Below are 17,622 nucleotides of genomic sequence, written 5' to 3'. Positions count from 1 at the left end.
AAAGTACCAGCATTAAGAAAAATAAAAAAGCAGTAATTCACATCTACTCTCACGATATTTAAAGCACGGTTACCTCACAGTACAGACAGCCACTATCATCTCTCACTATCTTCTGGGATTATGTGTAAACCACAGATACTATTAAGGAAAGCAGTGCAGTCAGAAGAGGATAAGCCAAGCAAGAAGAGTATGAGGATAACTTGTCCTGGACCCTGGTCAATATTCTAAGGACTGCAGCTTGAGCTTTTGTTCATTTCCTTGCTCTTGAATATCTTCTGTATCATAGAGCCTGAATACAGAACTGTGGTTTGACTTTCCTAGAAGGTGCAACAGACTGCCGTATGATTGTCACACCTTTTTGTCCTGCAAACTTTATTTTAAAGATTAGTGGCACTGCAAGAGCAATTGTATCTCAACTCCAGCCTGGCTGTACTTTATTAGTAGCAAAGTGAATTCCTTATCGGCTTGGAATCATTTAGGGATCCTTTGATGTAACAAGTATTACTGAAATCCAAGTTTATAAGTTATGTGTGAAACGCCTACATTGTTTCATACGAACGGTTTTTGTGTTATTTTTTTTCTCTGAACACTAGTTTAGTAGTTTATGATCTCAGGTCCATGCATAGTGTCTCAAAGCACTGTTACTAACCCAGGCTACTTCATCCACCCCCTTCCTCCCCCAAAGAGGAATATTCCACTAACTGGAATATTCATTCTAATACCTGGGGCACATCTTTAATAAATGGGTAAGCTTTTTTACAGTTTCAAACGAAGGACTGTTTTATGCAGTTCAATGAATAAAATCAGATATTACAGCTGACTTCAGGGGTAGGTACTGAACTGCAGAAGGATATTGTTATGGTTGAAAATTACTGAAAGTGTGCTCTCACCTATCACATTCTTTAAAAACTTGCAGAGTTTGCACCGACGTTGATTTTGTACTTTTCTGGAATTCTCCAGAGACACTTGTAACAATTTACCTAATAAATGGCAGTGTCCTGTACATACAAAAGGTAACTTCAAAAAATGAGTGCAATGGAATTTAAAAAACTATGTTCAGCTTCTAATAAAGGGAATGGGGTTCAGCTCCACATGACTCACACTTCATAGAAAATGAAGGCATTAATTTAATTCATGCAAATTCAAATCTCAATTTGAAAAAACAGTATTTAAAATATATACCTAACTTCCAGCCTTTTACTTGCTGATTGATTGAGCCTGGGAGTATTAACAAAGAGTTCTGCGCTTATCTGGACTGTTGGTACCAAAAGTAATTGATCCAACAGGCAGAACTGCAGCACTGCACCTGATTTTCTACTTGGTAGACAAAAATAAGGAGAATGGTAGCTAATTTACTGGTAGATCCCTAAAATCCAGACTCCATGCAGTAAGAAAGAGGCAATAATAGTCATTAATAGTGACACTTTAAGATGGAACTGTAACTAGAAGAATTGGTCCTATATTCCCCCATACCCTATACACTCATTTCTGCTTCCACCTCACCCTTCCCTTTCTTCCCACACAAGCAGCCTTACTGTAAACCTTATCAGCAAACCAATCCAGCTTAAATCTAAATGCTAAAGGTATTTTTGCTGTGTTAGTTTTAATGCATATCAGCTCCACAGACCATTTCAAATGGCACAATAACACAGGAGCAGAAAACATCAGCAAGAGGCAGACAGAACTCCCGTGCTCAATGGCAGCACTGGCTTTGAAATTGTAACACGAAGTCAGGGTTATGCAACGGTGATGTAAGTCTGCACGCAGAAGAGGATACTCCTGCCTTCCCCCATCTCTGGCTGTGAATTTTTGCCACTTACTTGTACCAGTATTAGCACTTGTGTGCCACACAGTTGAGTGTGCCAAAGTAGCTCCCTACTTCCTCAAAAAAGCAAGTTCACCCCCCCCCCCTAAAAAAAAAACAAACCCAAAATTTAAACTGCAGCTAGCTGACTGCGAGGCTGCTGGAGCACCACGACCAACACAAGGAGGCAGTGGGAACATGAGACAAGCCGTGGGCAGGACTGCAGCAGTCTAGATTTAGATTGGATTAAACTACTCTGTAGTCACACCCCGAACTGCCTGCTGCTGGAATAAATAACTGCTTCTTATGTTATCTATCTCATATCCAGAGCTCCTTACAGTTAGAAAAACTGGCTCCTTTTCCTGCTTCTCTTTCATATGCATCAATATTTATCAGGGAATTTGCCAACTGTTCCTTGTCATTTACTCTGCTCCCTACATCCAGTTAGGAGGAAAAAAAAACAACTCAACAACCCTAAAGTAATTAAAAAAAAACAAACAAAAAACAACCCCCCAAACAAATATTCCCACTATTTTAATCAGGCTTAGTTACGCTGTATCCATACAGCAATTGGAACATACTCAGACCAAAGTTGTCAAGCCTGATCTTTAGCAACGGGCATTCTAGATGTTCATTAAATCCTAATGACTTCCACAATTATTAACAGCAATATGTAGTCAGAACAGATGCAGCAATACAAAATGCTGCATTTATCCTAAAAGGGACAGAATTAGAGAAAGAGATCAGCTCCAGAGTTTGTCTGAGGAGGGGGATCCTGCAAATACGAGTACCTGTGAATGTCGTGTTGCCAGAGCTATGGCAATGAGAACTAGAATTTCATCTTTGAGTAAAGATCTGAACACTGGAAAACAACTGGCTATAGTAAATGTTGTAAGACAAACTTTTAAGTAAACAAATCCAATGAAGCCTGCAGATGCTCTTAAAATACTTGCTTCAAATGAGAAACATTTTGCCAATATAGGTGGGAAAAAACCCAGCAGCAGTAATACGAATTTTCTGTGAGTCAAATGCCAAAAAAGCCCCGACACAAAGATTAGCAACATACTGCTGTGTACATCCTGAAATCCCAGCTCCACAGATCACTGGAGAGGCACATTTTGAGTTTGCATAGTGCCTCAGAAAACACCTTAAATTCTAAAAAATAAGGTTTTAGCTAATCATGTGTATATACACATTCATTCATAATACACATGCCTACCTCTTATAGGTTCAATGAGAACACAGATGCCATCCAGAAGCAAGTACTTCTCTATATATTTCTGCTTTCAAAACAGCTTCTTCAATGGAAATATTTTCTAAGTTACACTGCCATCATCTTGGGAACTGGAAACCTGTTGAGGTAATCATTTGTGAGAGGCTGAGAGCTCACTGCACTTTCAGTTTGGTTGGAATTTTTTTTGTGTGTGTGTGTGTCTAATGGACAAAACTCCCTCTTGCCCGACTGCGGGAAGAGCCGGAGCGCCAGCAGGAGCCGCCAGCAGCGCTAGCGCTGGGTGCGCAGACTGCCCCTCCGCGCCCAGGGCAAGAGACGGGGGCTAGGGGGGAGCCGGGCTTTTACACCCCCCCGCGCCGCTACTGCCCCGGAGACGGCGCACCTCTTTCTGCTCCTCCGCTCGCCACCGCGCCACGGGCGATCGCCACCCGCGGGCGAGCCCGCTGGCCCCGCTCCCGCGGCCCTCCCGCAGCGGCGGGGGCGGCGGTGCCGGCCCCGGACCTTCCGCGGGCGCTGACTGCGCGCCCCCCGTCCCGCTCCCGAAGCCGGGCAAGGCGGCAGCGGCGGGGGGGAACCGGCGTCCCTAGGAGCGATGGCGGAAGTGCGGCGGGGCCGCGGGCTGGGGCGGCCGGTGAGCCGGCCGCCAGGCGCCGGGACCCGCACCCCACACCCCCCTGGGCCGAGCGCCCGCCGCTCCCCGCGGAAGGGAGCGGGGGGTTTGAAAAGCGACTCAGACTTACGAGCGCCTGACGGAGCCTGCGGTCGCTCCCGGCACAGGGCGCTCGCTGCTGCCCGAGCACCTTAACCCAGGAACCAGAACTGACTTCCTGTGGTGCCGCTCCCCGCCCCGTGACGGGCCGCCGGGCGCTGCCCGCTCCGCCGGTTGGGTGCCGGCGGGTCGGGGCAGCGGCCGGCACGGGCAGCGGCGGGCTGGCGGTCCGGGCGCGGCGCCTTCCCCGCCGCCGAGGCAGCACGAAGCTGGCCTCTCCGGCCAGCGTCTCTCGGCTCCCCTCCGTCGGTCTGGCAGCGCCGCTGCACCCCCCCTCAAGCAGGGTCTGTGCAGCTCCCGCCTTCCACAGGTCCCTTCCTGTCGCAGTCTGTACATGATCCAGCGTGATTTGTAAATAACTGTACTTATATTTGTAGCATAACTATATTTTTCGTGCCCAAAGTACTTTCTGTCCAGAGGGTCTTTTGCTTTTGTAGATTTCTAAGGTGGCCAGTTTTTCCCCCTGCATTTAATTCATTCAGGCCATTAGTTTTATAGATACGAAAATAGTGGAAACACACAGTTTTAATTTCACTACTGTTGCAAGCCCTTCTCTCTTTAGGTCACACGTATGAGTGCAACCTTTTTCCTGAAGGTGTGTAGGAGCGAGCTGATGGAAGAAAATGAGGCATTTCTTATGCACTTGCACAGGGTACGGCTGCAGAAAAGCATTACGGGTTTTGAATTGGCCTCGGCCACCCCTGAGCCCCAGTGCCCATAGCCACACAGCCAGGCTGCGGTCTTTCTTCCGCCAGAGCAGAACCGGTCCCTTTGCCCACTCACAGATGGGAACCTGCATTTTCAGCCATGGCAACCTTACCTACCCCCGGTGTGCCCAGGTCTGAGCTCAAACACACCCACAGGAAGAGTAGCCAGGCGTTGTTCTCTGTACTCTTGAAGGTTATTTCTATTACAATTTACCCTTCCTGCTAAGTCTTTAACAGCTCTTTCGGTCTGTTTTGGCCTGTACTAAGACTAAAAAGACTTATAGGCAGATAGTTTAATGAGGCAATAAATATACTTCCTGGTTAGTCACTTTTGAGAACTTCAGGTGGGGTTCTAATGAACTAGTAAGGTTCAGAGAGGGTTTGCTCTGTTAGCATGTTTCCAAGAAAGGGGGATTCAATTTCCCCTTTCAGAGACAGAGTGAGACATCCAAGTTAAGGTCTCATTCAACCAGGTCTTTTTTTTTTTTTTTTAAAGGGGTGCAAAAGGCTGCTATTGTTTCTTTTTTAATTTCTACATTTTTTAATTTTTATTCAGTCTTGCCACGTAGTTCTGCACTTGAAATGGTAACGCATATCTCAGTTAGCAATTGAAATAAAACCTGCAGTTCTTAAATTCAGATCAATGTATGTAAATATAATTTAACTGATGCTGTATTTAAAAAGGGATAATATGCAGAAAAGTGCAAGCAGGTGCTATCTGATGATAAACAACTAAGATGATGGCGACCTGACTTTGAATAGAGCCATAACATACATACCATCTCTGAAACACTATCATTGCACATTAATTGTTACAGGAAATATAAGTGTATTTAATTCTAGAAATATACTTAATGTAAATTTGCTGTGAAGGTCTGAAACCTGTCAAAGCAAAAGTGACAACTGTCTACAAACATGACTTTTCAAATCACATGCATCATTCTCTTAGTACTTTATCAGTATTATTCTTTCATAATAAAGCACAAGAGAAGCTGGTCTTTCCTTTATCTTCATTGGTGTTTTTTTCTTTACTACATTTCCTCCCCAAATACAGTAAGATGTATATTACAAGCTTTACAGTAAACCATCTTGACATTCTTAGAGACTTCCAACCCTTTGAATAAATTCTTAAATAGAAGAAAAGAAAAACACCTGTGAAAATAATATAAGCCCTGTATTGTGTAGCTAGCTTGATCTCTAACTTTGGTCTTTTAGAGCAGTTTCTGCTTTACAGTCGATTATTTTTTGCCCTTTTCATCGTCATCTTGCTTTCTTTTTCTCTTTCTCTTTTTCTGCTTCCTCCTCTTCAGTCTCTGTATTTCCTTCCCTACAGCTATTCCAGTAACGACTTTCTGTATTTTTGACCCACATCAGTGTTTCACATTTTTATGTCATTGTTAAGGCAGAATTGCTTTCCTATATGTACTCTTCATAAGATAACTGGGAAGAACAAGCGTATATCAGTATAGTGAAAAATGATTTAAGATGTTAGGAGTCTACTAATCTTAAAAACTGTTGAAAACCACTTATCTAGAGTTTGGGGGTGGTAGTGAAGAGGTTCATGTCTGTATTATTTTATTTCACTTTGTCTTCAGACTCAGAGAGTCTTATTTTGACTAATTATACTTAGAAATATTTTTTTGGGGGGGGCGGGAATCAGCAAGTTGATACTTTTTTCAGAGTGAAAATTTGAAAGTTTGCTCGGAGTGGGTCAAGCAGTCTATTTAAATACCTCATATCATCTGTATACAGCTTACTGTTCGACATTACTTCTGAAATGGTATTATAACAGGAATTTTACTTGGTCTTTACTGATGTTTTAACAGCATGCTCACTGGTTAAACTGCGCTGAGGTCTCGAGAGGAACTGATTCTTTTAAGGTAGTCTTGTGGTGCCGCAGTTGCCAAAAGGCTGTATTTCAGCAAAAGCTTAAATCTGATTCCTTTATGCAATTTTAAGCTTATAAATACAAATTGGCTTCTAGCAGCTCTCAGAAAGAGGTTAAAATGCTTCTTGCAACTTCTTAATGCAGCCATCCGTTCAGACACTAGGTGGCTCACGTCAGATGTTTAAACCTTTTCCAGAACTTTTAAACTGTGGTCCCGAAGGAATGGTGCTGGGTGCTGAGGGTCTGCCCTACGCTATGGTGTTTCTCCCTTTTTTCAATAGCTTCTTGCTGTTGTTTTAACAAAATAAAAAGCGTATTTTGCTCTTGAAATGCCTTTCCTGGTCAGAAAAGAAGAATTGTGGATTAATTTAGACTGAATGTTGTCATTCTGTAGTGAAAAGGAAGGCGAGGCTGAAATCTTTTCATTTTTTTTTGAAAGCAAGAGTAGTTAGTTGATGAGCCTGTGGAAACCTTCATATATGCAATGCCAATAAGGTAAGTATTTTGCCAATAGGTTGTAACAGACAAAACCTGGATTCCAGAAGCTAACTAAAGAATATTTAATCACAGTGTAGACATACAGACTTGGTGCACTATAAGTGACGTAAAAGTAGTGTTAGTACAGTTATAAAGTTCGTAGCTCATCTTGTGCTTTTTCTATATAACTGAATGCTGAAGTTCCTAAGTATAATTTACTCATTGTCTTTACAAAGTATAGAAACCAAAGGTTTAGATTTTCTTTTCTCATGTCTTTAGAACAGCATAGGGAATTTTTATGTTGCCTGGGAGGAGTGTCAACAGGATTATGAAATGCAGTTCTGTACTTCAGTATTGCTTATGGCTAATATTAGCTGGGAACTTCCACTGAGAAATACCCAACTGAAGAACTTCCCTAAATGCAGCTGCCAGTAGACAGGCATTTTCTGAAGCAGAGACTTCAGCAGAAACAGCCTACAAACTGGCTTTGGACCCACTGCAACATTCCTTATTTCCTTGAGTGATGTCAATGATCTCTGGAGGCTTGCTACCCTGGGGAAAGGTTACCCTGCGTGAAAAGGCAGCACCGCATGAACAGGCGACCCTGCATGCTTGGAAACGGCAACTATTGTACAGAATATAATACATACTTTTTAACATGTTGTGAAGAAAAAGCCAGTGATGATAATGACACTGATAGAAAGTAGCAACAGCTTTGTAAAACTAATGCTATTCATCCATATAGAACGTAACCTGTGTTACATATAGAGAGGGTGCAAGAAGATGGAGGGTGAAATACTTCTTAGAGAAGAATAGCCAATTCATTGATTCTTAGTTAAGCTCCAAAGGAACTTAATTGTGCAGACCCTTGAGCTCTGTTTAAGTTTTATCCTTATTGTGTCTTCCCCTCTGCCCCCCCAAACCACTGTATACTGAAACTGAATTTCTGAACCACGTAGGGAAAACACTTACCTTGGAAAATTATTTTTCTCTAGCATCAGTGCCTTTTTGCCATAGAGACAAGTATTCAGGAGATTTTACACATAAGCATTAATTCCTTAGACCTGTCAATGTGAAGAATTGAGACATTTTGTTATCAACTACATTGAATAGGCCTTTTCCCTCTGTTCCTTGCTAAAATTCAATAAATCTTGGCATCTGATTTAGATAGAGCTACATTATATTCAGTATCTAATTTAATGATTGCTCTAAGGAGGCTTTGCATTATTTGTTGAGTTGTTGTTTGATCCCAAGCCTTTATTCAGGCTGTCAGTGTGGAGTAAGAGTGGAAGAAGTAAAAGAAGAGATGTATTTGAAATAACACATTTAGTTTCTGGGATCTTGTGGCCTCTTTTCCTCTTCTGCAAAAAGGGGAGCTATGCAGTGCAGCAAGATCACAGATTCCATGGTATTATTTTTGTTTCTGTAGTCTCATAAAATTCCAAAGTTTGGGGAAAAGGAAGAGACAGATGTTGATGCAGAGTCATTAAGTTAATGGACCTGTGTTAGTATACCTATGGAACTTCTTGTCAAAACTGTTCAGGATGTGAAAATTTTGGATGTGTTCAAGGGGAGATTGGACAAGTAAATTCTTGAGAGATTCACTGAGGGAAACTAAAGAGACAGGCAGCATCAATCTCAGGAAGTTCTCTGACCTGAAAATAGCTGGCAGCTGGGACAAGACTCTGAGGAAGTATTACATATGTTTGCCCTGTTCTTATTCTTCCCAGGGCATTGATTTCTAGCCACTGCGGAAGAGAAGATGGGTCTGAACCAATGTGGCATATGTTCTTATGTTAATGACTTCGTGCTGATACAAATGTGTAGGAATTTCTCTACATTAAACAGTCTCCTGTAAAAGACAGGACACTGTAGAAGGATAGGGAACGTTACTATTGCAGAAGCTCCAAAAGATCTTGGAACATCTGTTCAGAATTATTTCTTATTATTTTAGAATATCCATTTGAAAGATAAAACCTTTGAGCAGGTTTATTAAAGATCACCAGTGAATTTTATGTGGTTTCTGAAAAGATGCTGTGTATAGTTTTAGTGTATTTACAGTTAAATTGCAATGACCAACCGATCAGCTGCATAATATGGCTTTCATTGTTAGTAATCATTCTAACTGCACACAAAGCTTAACAGAAGGTATGTCTATGTAAATACACAGCAAGGCAACCTTCTTGATCACTGCATTGGAAACAGATCTTGAGGAAAAGACCTCACAAAGAGTAGTGGTTAGAGATTTTTTCCATTCTTCAGCTGGTGACAGCATCTAACCATTTAACGCAGTTTATTTAGTGCAGGAGTTTTGAATTGGGTCTCCATATACACCAGCTAATGTTGTCCTGGTTAAAAAATGTACAATGGAATAAACTTTACAGGCTTCCTCCTAAAGTAAAATTTATACGGAAAGCAAGTAAAATGCTTTGATTTTGTTTCATTTTTTAAGGAAAACACAAATCCCATTTAATTATTTTTACCAGATGATAGAGCAACTGAAGATACATCTATAACTTCCCTGGCACATGGAGTTGGTATTCTTCCTTTCAACATTATTTGATTGTATGTTACAGTGGTATTTGAAAATAAATAGTTCTGTTTCTCTGCACAGTGAAAAAATATTTTGGAATGATTCATCTCTGCAGTCTTTTTCTTGTTGATATAGTTATTCCAGCTCCTCATGTTAATTTAAAAATTGTTTTATAAATGAAAAGATGGCTTTGTGACTTCAACAGAGTTCTTTTCTTGATTCTTACTCATAGACATCCTATGAGAGTTTGGTGGGTCTAAGCTTGACTAATTAGAGTGTGTAAGACAAAATAAGATACTCACATGAGTGTTTCTGTAAATCTTAAAATGTACCATTGCAGTGAAGTTCTATAACCAAGTAAACCAAAAAGATTTGAGCAGTTATTGAGCAGTCAGGCTGCTTAAGTTGTAGATAAAAATTTCTTGATATTTGCATGCAGCAAAGATAAATCAGCAGCTGTGCCTGCTGAATTTTACAGTAAATCTTCCCCAACATTAAGCAAAGAAAGCTTGAAGCTATGTGCTCTGTAGTGGCTTACAGCATGTTGACACTGTGCTTGGTTGAATATGGCCTCGTTGTCTGTGATGCTGAGGACTAAACGATAAACAAAAATGCTAACCAACTTCTTGCAAATGATATTTGTTCTTACCATGCTGTAAATAGGAATATGTTTACAAAAAGATAAAGATAAAAGGGTAATTCATTGTGTTTTTTCAGTTCTAATACAGAAAATACATCACTGATAATAACTCTGACTTTCTGAAAGAGTTGTCACACTAAGATTTATTCCTGGTGAAGTAGGGAGGGAAACACATGATCAATGGGTTTGGGCCTTTTTGCATAATTAGTGGCAAAATGCGCACACACACACACACACACGCTCACTTCGTCTGGCACAGCTTCAGTCTTCTTATTCACCAGCTGCTAAGTCATTTTCATATCCGTAGCTGCTTCCTCTGAGTGAAAACACACCTGCTCTTCTAGCATTGTATCCATTTATTGTTGGCTTCCTGCAAGCAAAAGATGTAAGAGAATTTTGGCTTGTATCAGAGATCTGAATAAGCATGGGATAACTCAAAACTGCCGCACTCTCATAAAGCTATTATACGTTAATTTGTCTGTATTAATTACCAATTCCCTTCAGTAGATGTACACCGAGGGCCTAGAATAACATGTTCTAAGTGGCATTTTGCTCACATTGTTTTCTGTCTTCACCATTTGGAAATACACTTATTTGACTAGGTATTGACCATTCCTGTAGTGTTACCATGTATGTGCCAGCGCTCTTAAATTGCACTGCAGTCAGTTTATTGTGTGTTAAATCAAATGGGAGAACTCTACACAGAACTGAAAAATAATTCCCTGCCACGGTGAGCAGCGACTGCATTTTAAATCGCAAAAGGGAGATCAGGTAAAAAGAACATTAAAAAAAGGCAAGTCTTAATATAGGGAGTAAATCCAGGAAAGATAAAGTGGGAGATGTTGGGTTAGTTGGGAATAAGAAAATGAACTAGCAGAAGCCCTCCTTTCCTGATGCTCAGCTTTACCTTTCCATCCATACTCTGAAGTACAGCCGAAATGATAGCTGTCTCTAAAATTTCTTTTAGCAGATGTGATCTACACTACGGCCATAGATCACTACAGAAGTGATCTTAAATTTCTTCTCCAAATTCTTCATAGTCAATGGGCTGATAAAGTATTGTTCTATCAGTCCAACCCCTGATACATTTGTATCTTCCAACCTGTCTACTCCTACTCTGTTGACAGATAGTAAAGACAGGAGTCACAGAAGGAATTTAGGGTTACGGTACCAGTGGCTTCATGGAGGCTGCTACAGCCTCTGGTACGTAACTCTTTCCTACACAGAGTATGAGGCTTGCTGAAAAGCAATGCTTTAAGTAGAGCTGCTGTCTCCGGGTAATACTCTGTAGTCCTGAATCCTTTCTAGTCATGTCTCTTGGAGATGAAAATTCAGTTTTGCATGGACTAATTAGGGCAGATCACAGAGATTATAATTCTACACTCTCATGGCTACAACGATCTTTGGGTTCTAGCCTCCAGCCATTGTTCTAACAATGTTTGCATGTTTTATGGCACAGTAGGCAGTAGGTCATTCCCACTTCGCTGCTTTTGACAATCAGCTTCACTGACTGATTTTCTATTTTACTGGTGCCTAGAACCAGCCCTCTGAAGATACCATCCTTGCCAAAGGCAGCATCAGCTTTACCTAAACCATTTCTAACATATGTTTGCCTGTTTTGAAGATCTATATTGGTGATAAAGATTTCACAGCCTCCCAAGGGACCTTCTGTTCTTTCTTACAGATTTTTTTTTCTAAATCTCTAATTATTCTTCAGTTGAACCACACTTTCCACAGGGTACAATGAACAAACTGGACAATATGGTCCATCTGAGACTTTCCAGCATAGTTTTCAACAAATACATGCTGACTGTTTTATATCCTTAAAACAAGACAAAAACTTAAGCTTTGCAACAAACTTGTTCGATTATTTGCTCCAGTATTTTTCTGAGAATGAAAGTAAAGCAGAAGAGTGTGTAATTCCCTGGTTTCTTCTGTTCTCTCCTCTTAAAGACACACATGACGTCTGTCCTTTTTCATTCTTTTAGAAGCTCATCTGTTCTCCACAAGTTCTCAAAGATGATTCCTAATGGCTCCAAAATGTCTTTATTCTGTTCTCTAAGTATTCTGAGAGGAATTTCTTCAAGCCCAGCTGGTTTGAAATATTTTATCTAAGTTGTCATTCTAGCCTGTATTCCCTCCCTTGTCACCAATACTAATTATTTTAGCCAGCGGATTGAAGTTGACCCTTGTAGTGAAGAAAAGTAAAAAAGGTATCAGCCTTTTCAATACCATCTCTAATCATCCAGTGAATAACAGATCTCTCTTTCCTTTGTCTTTGTCTTGCTACAGATGTATTACCAGAATACATCTTTTTTTCTGCCTTGCTATGATCCCATTTTGTGCTTTAACTTTTCTGATTTTGCCACCTTTTTTACATTGTTGCATTATTCTTTTACACTCCTTAGTAATTTAACTCAGAGCATAGAAAGTAGAAACTTTATTGAGCTCAAGGCAGTTAAAAAAATTTCTCACTGTTATTCAGCATGTTAGGATTTTTTAAATCACATACCTCATTTTGTCGCTAGCATTGATTGTTTTGTGTTATCTCCTCTTTTTCTAAGAGAGATGGAAAATCTCTTAAACTCCTTGATTTTATTTTTTTTTTCCAAGTATCATAATGATGTCGGCATACTGGATTTAGGCACTTGAAATGTCTGTATAGATCTAGTCCTGACTAATTTGCCAGAAGTCACACTGTATGTTTATGTTAGAGGTGGGTCTGAAGCACAGAAATGTCTTGCTCACATCACTGTCTAATTTTTGATCTGATTAAAGCAGGATTATTTGGTTACTATCTGATTTGTGTAGGTTTATTTTATGCTAGCAAATTGCCTTACCAGTGCCCTTCATTGTCCTTGTTTATTTCTACATTGTCTTGGGGAAACGAAAAAAAGAACGAAAGAAAGAAAAAAAGTTTCAGTATGTATTTTTCCCATCTGGTTAGTCCAGCACTCTTCTTAATTAGTAAAATGCCATCCTGTCAGATTCTCTCCTGCCAGGAAGTCATTCAGCTACCAAATCACTTCTTCACCTCCATCATATATTTTAACATTTGAAAACAGCAAAACTGTAAGATATCATATTCTTCCTTACGACAGAAAAAGCAAAATCAACTACAAGCAATGCTAATTAAGTGTAGTTTAGGATTAATTTGAATTTAAACCAGGCCTCATGGGATTTCAGAGCATGTACCCAGAGTGTCATAAAATATGTAACAGCACTTCTTCTCAATTAACATTCATTTATTTGGGAACAATAAAAAGCAGCACAAATAGGCACAACCTGTTCCTTACTCTTTACCCAGTAGTTTCTGCTCTGCCCAGACTGCTTTCCCTACTCATTATTCCAAAGGCCAGCTCCTTCTTATATCTGTGCAATATGAGACTTGATCAAGTATCGCAGTATTCCCTTTCTCGAGTCTTAAAACACTTTTTCCATTATAAAAACACTTAAAGACAACATGTTGACTATAAAATCATAAGCCTTATATTTGAATACACGAATTGTGTTGTGAAAACATAATTACTGTGCTTCTTTTCCATTGTGCCAAATGGAATGCCAGCCATTTTATGATTCCTGTATGGTTTAATTAATTTATTTTTAAAATTCTTGTAATATCAGTGCAAATATTTAAATTAGTCAATACCATCATACTGATTATAAATAACAAAATTAATAAATGCTAAAATTAAGTGTTCTTTCAAAAAAAAAAAAAGGACAGTCTCAAGGAGAAACCTAACTATATCTGTATTTGGAGTGTATAAACATATTTGAATATTTTGTAAGCAACCAGGAAATACAGGAGAAAATTACAAACTTGCAAACCTCCATGGACAGTTTTTGTAGAATTTGCTGAAGAGGAATTCAGTAGGAGAGAATTCGATATATTCATATAATTTAATAGAGACTAGCATTTTTCTACCTTTGCTAATTTTTTGGTAACTGCTATAGAATATGTAATTACGCTGGTTTTGGCTGGGATAGTTAATTTTCTTCACAGTAGCTAGTATAGGGCTATGTTTTGGATTTGTGCTGAAAACTGTTGATAACCCAGGGATGCGTTAGCTATTGCTGAGCAGTGCTTACACAGAGTCAAGGCCTTTTCTGCTCCTCACCCCACCCCACCAGCGAGCAGGCTGGGAGGGCACAAGAAGTTGGAGGGGACACAGCTGGGAGAGCTGACCCCGACTGACCAAAGGGATATTCTATGCTCAGCATATGAAGCTGGGGGAAGAAGAAGGAAGAAGGGGACGTTTGGAGTGACGGTGTTTGTCTTCCCAAGTAACCGTTATGTGTGATGGAGCCCTGCTTTCCTGGGGATGGCTGAACACCTGTCTGCCAATGGGAAACAGTGAATGAATTCCTTGTTTTGCTTCGCTTGCATGTGCGGCTTTTGCTTTACCTTTTAAACTGTCTTTATCTCAACCCATGAGTTTTCTCATTTTTACCCTTCCTATTCTCTCCCCCATCCCACCAGGGGGGACTGAGTGAGCGGCTGCGTGGTGCTTAGTTGCTGGTTGGGGTTAAACCATGACAATAACAAAAATCAGTTTCTCTTAAATTCTGTAAGAATTTTTGCTTTTACATGGAAGGAATTTGAAAATAAATATTATCTATGATTACACTAACTGGGTGTATTTCCCAAAATATTTCTGCTGTATTCTGACTCCTCTGTGGTGTCGGCTTTTCTACGTTTTCTGGCCACCTGGCAGGTGTGTTGAGGCGAGCTTTAAATTAAATGGAGCAGAAGTAGGAAGGGTGAAATAAACTACTGGGAGAATCTTCTGCGCATAGAACTCACTTCCCTAGGCATCCACCTCTAGTTGCTGTTGGAGGCTCTGGATCAATAAAGGCATGGAATGTGGAAGTAAGCATGGAAAGACTAGGTGATTGTGGCTTAGCATTGGGTACCATCAGTTCTGTAGATGTGACAGTTCCAAGGTGTAAGAAAGCTGTGTAAGCTCATTGTATAGACATATCATGTTTTAGGTTTTACCACTAGTAGCCCAGCAGAAGATGCAAGCAATTACGGTTTTTCTTCCACAGTGTAGCTTGTGAAAAGCATTTTGTGGTAATTGAATGATATGAATTATCTTTGAGCAGAGGTCATATTCATAGTGTGTAGCCAGGCTAAAATGTTATGCAAATGTATTGCAAATTGTAATGCTAGTTCACCATAATTCTTATTTATGCTTCAACCCCAACTAGAGAAACTAAAGATCAGCATCACTTCAGTAGCTGAGCAAATCTTTCTTCTTGTTTCCAGCAACAGAGCCATTTAAGGTGTCGGCATTTCAGCCAGTAGGCAGAGACTCTGTGAATATTCCTCCGTTCCCTGAAGCTCTCCCTAGCATACTTACACTGTTCTCGCCAACTGGATTCACTCCAAGAAATAAGTATAGCAAAGCCAGTGTTTTAGAACACGGAAACAACCTCCCCCCCAACTGGTCTTTATTAATCGCTGTCTCTTTGGACAGCATTTCGATTCCCTAAGTGTTTGTCAGATTTGTGCCCCAGGCATGCATACTTGAGAAATACAGTTTTATTTGGGTATTGAATAACATAATACATCTCATTAGTAATAAGCTGCTTTTTCTGACAGAACATAAGACTTATTAAACGTGACTGTTGGGTTCATTCAATGTCTAAACAGGACCTTGCTGCAAATCCCAATCTACTTGAGCAGACATACAGTAACATGCCATGGGTAATACCTCATTATATCATTAGGAATAATGATAATAAACAGTGATAATGAATCTCTTGGCCTCCTTTATATTAAAAGAAATGAGAGTGTAATGTCTCACACTACAGGAAAAAACCAGTAGTTGACAAGAGGTTAAGATGGGTATACAGTATAATGAAAAAGGTTAATTATGGAGAGATGTCAGACACCAATTATTTCATCTGTAATAATAGTGTTCTGTTACACTATAAATACAGCTTTCACTCCTGTTCCTACCTTTGGCAGTCAACTAATATACAAAGCATTTTAGGAATGGTCCTGTATATTGGGAAATTTTTGCCAACAAAACTGAGGAATGCTAGGTAAAACTTCCTTTCTTTCAGCCAGGCGTTGTCTGTCTTACAGCATGCATTGGTCTTTCTGTTTGTTCTTTCTCCCCCAGAATCGTTTCCATCCCTTCTAAATCCTCCTGTCTTTGTCCTCTGCTGCTTCTGCATGGCTTGTAAGAGTTTCTTAGTTTTTGCTCTGCTTTTGCCCAGACTCCACCAACTCTCTCTAACTCAGCTTCTCCTTCCTCTTTTGCTTCTTATACCTCAGAAATCTCCCAGTCTTTGAATTCTTTGGCCACCATGACTTTTCCCAGTTAGATACTTCTTCACAGTGACTTGCATATGTTTCTAGCATATGTATTCTGTCATAAAAAACACCAGCCCCATAGACTGGCAGCATAAAGAAGCTTCCCCGGTGCTTGAGATAAGGTAATTAGAAGAATTTTCTTCCTTGCTGCCTTAATACTTCAGTAGAAAAGTACATGAAGTAGAAAAGTAGTGGAAGAAGTAGCATGGAAAGCAGGAATTCACCTGCCTTGAAAGAGATGATCAGAGTGGAAGAAAAATGACGAGATGAAGAAAACATTGCTGTAACAAGGGATTCATAGGTACAAACTGAGATGTATGTGACAAGCTCATCTTTACATAGATGATGAATCTAATTTTTCAACTAGCAACCTGGATAGTGCCATGACTACTGTCAGCTTAGAGTTATTTCTAAAGACCAGCTGCAGTTGTAAAAAAACAAATCCTATTTGCCAAGATGCAGGCTTGCTCATGACTAAGAATAACAAAGGACACCGGGTTATTTAAAATTAAAAGAGAAGAGCCTTGAAGTAAATTCTATCAGTGACAGAAGTTAAAAAAGAGGACTACTTGGGTTCTAGCTTGCATAGTGCTTGTTACCTCTCTGGCCATCCTTACCTTTTCCCTGTCAGGCAAAGTTTTCACTGTCCAATCTCACCCCCTCCACAACATTCAGGGTAGTGTTCAGACTGAATCTTTAAATCCACTCAGCTTTCAGAGTATATTAGATTGGGTTTTTAACCAAATTGTTGTTCTTGTTGTTTAAACCTGTAAGTTTTCAAAATAAACTGACTGGAAAGCGAATATCTATCTACATTCTTTGGATATCTGAGGGCCCTACAAATGTCAGCCTGTCAGTAAGGGTAATGAATATACAATGATTATATTACCAGATTTATTTATTTTATCAGATTTATTTATCTTCCTTATCTCCACCCCTATTTCATTTTGACATCTGAATGTGTTTGGCATTAGGGTAATGTTAAAAAAATACCCCAACAAACAGTTTGGCTAAGATTGATTGAACTGCTTCTGAGAAAACAAGAACTGACTTGAACTTTTTTTTTTTAATTAAAAAATACGGCATTTACCTGAAGCTTATCCAGCTCTTTTGGGATTTTTCCCATCTGTGCTGCAGGTACCATTTCCCTATTATTTTTAACTTTTCTCTTGCTAACACTTGAAGATGAGCATGCATACATTGCTAGTAAGCATGTCTCGGCTAGCAGCTACATAAATAATACCA

The 17,622-nt window shown here is 39.9% G+C and overlaps 1 protein-coding gene across 2 annotated transcripts in view; it reads right to left on the bottom strand.

Moving 5' to 3' along the window:
- Positions 1-4,043, bottom strand: part of TANK (TRAF family member associated NFKB activator) — a 29,707-nt gene extending 25,664 nt beyond the window's left edge. For both annotated transcript variants that reach the window (XM_063341847.1, XM_063341848.1), the window contains exons 1-2: positions 3,779-4,043; positions 3,024-3,156 (exon numbers count right to left, since the gene is read on the bottom strand). The gene's annotated coding sequence lies outside the window, so the exon portion shown is untranslated. The remainder of the gene's footprint in view (positions 1-3,023; positions 3,157-3,778) is intronic.
- Positions 4,044-17,622: the final 13,579 nt, after the last annotated feature.

This window comes from Chroicocephalus ridibundus, chromosome 7 (assembly GCF_963924245.1).
Source record: "Chroicocephalus ridibundus chromosome 7, bChrRid1.1, whole genome shotgun sequence".
Taxonomy (NCBI): Eukaryota; Metazoa; Chordata; class Aves; order Charadriiformes; family Laridae; genus Chroicocephalus; species Chroicocephalus ridibundus.
The sequence above is the reverse complement of the archived record's forward strand: the minus strand, read 5'-3'. Positions and strand labels throughout refer to the sequence as shown.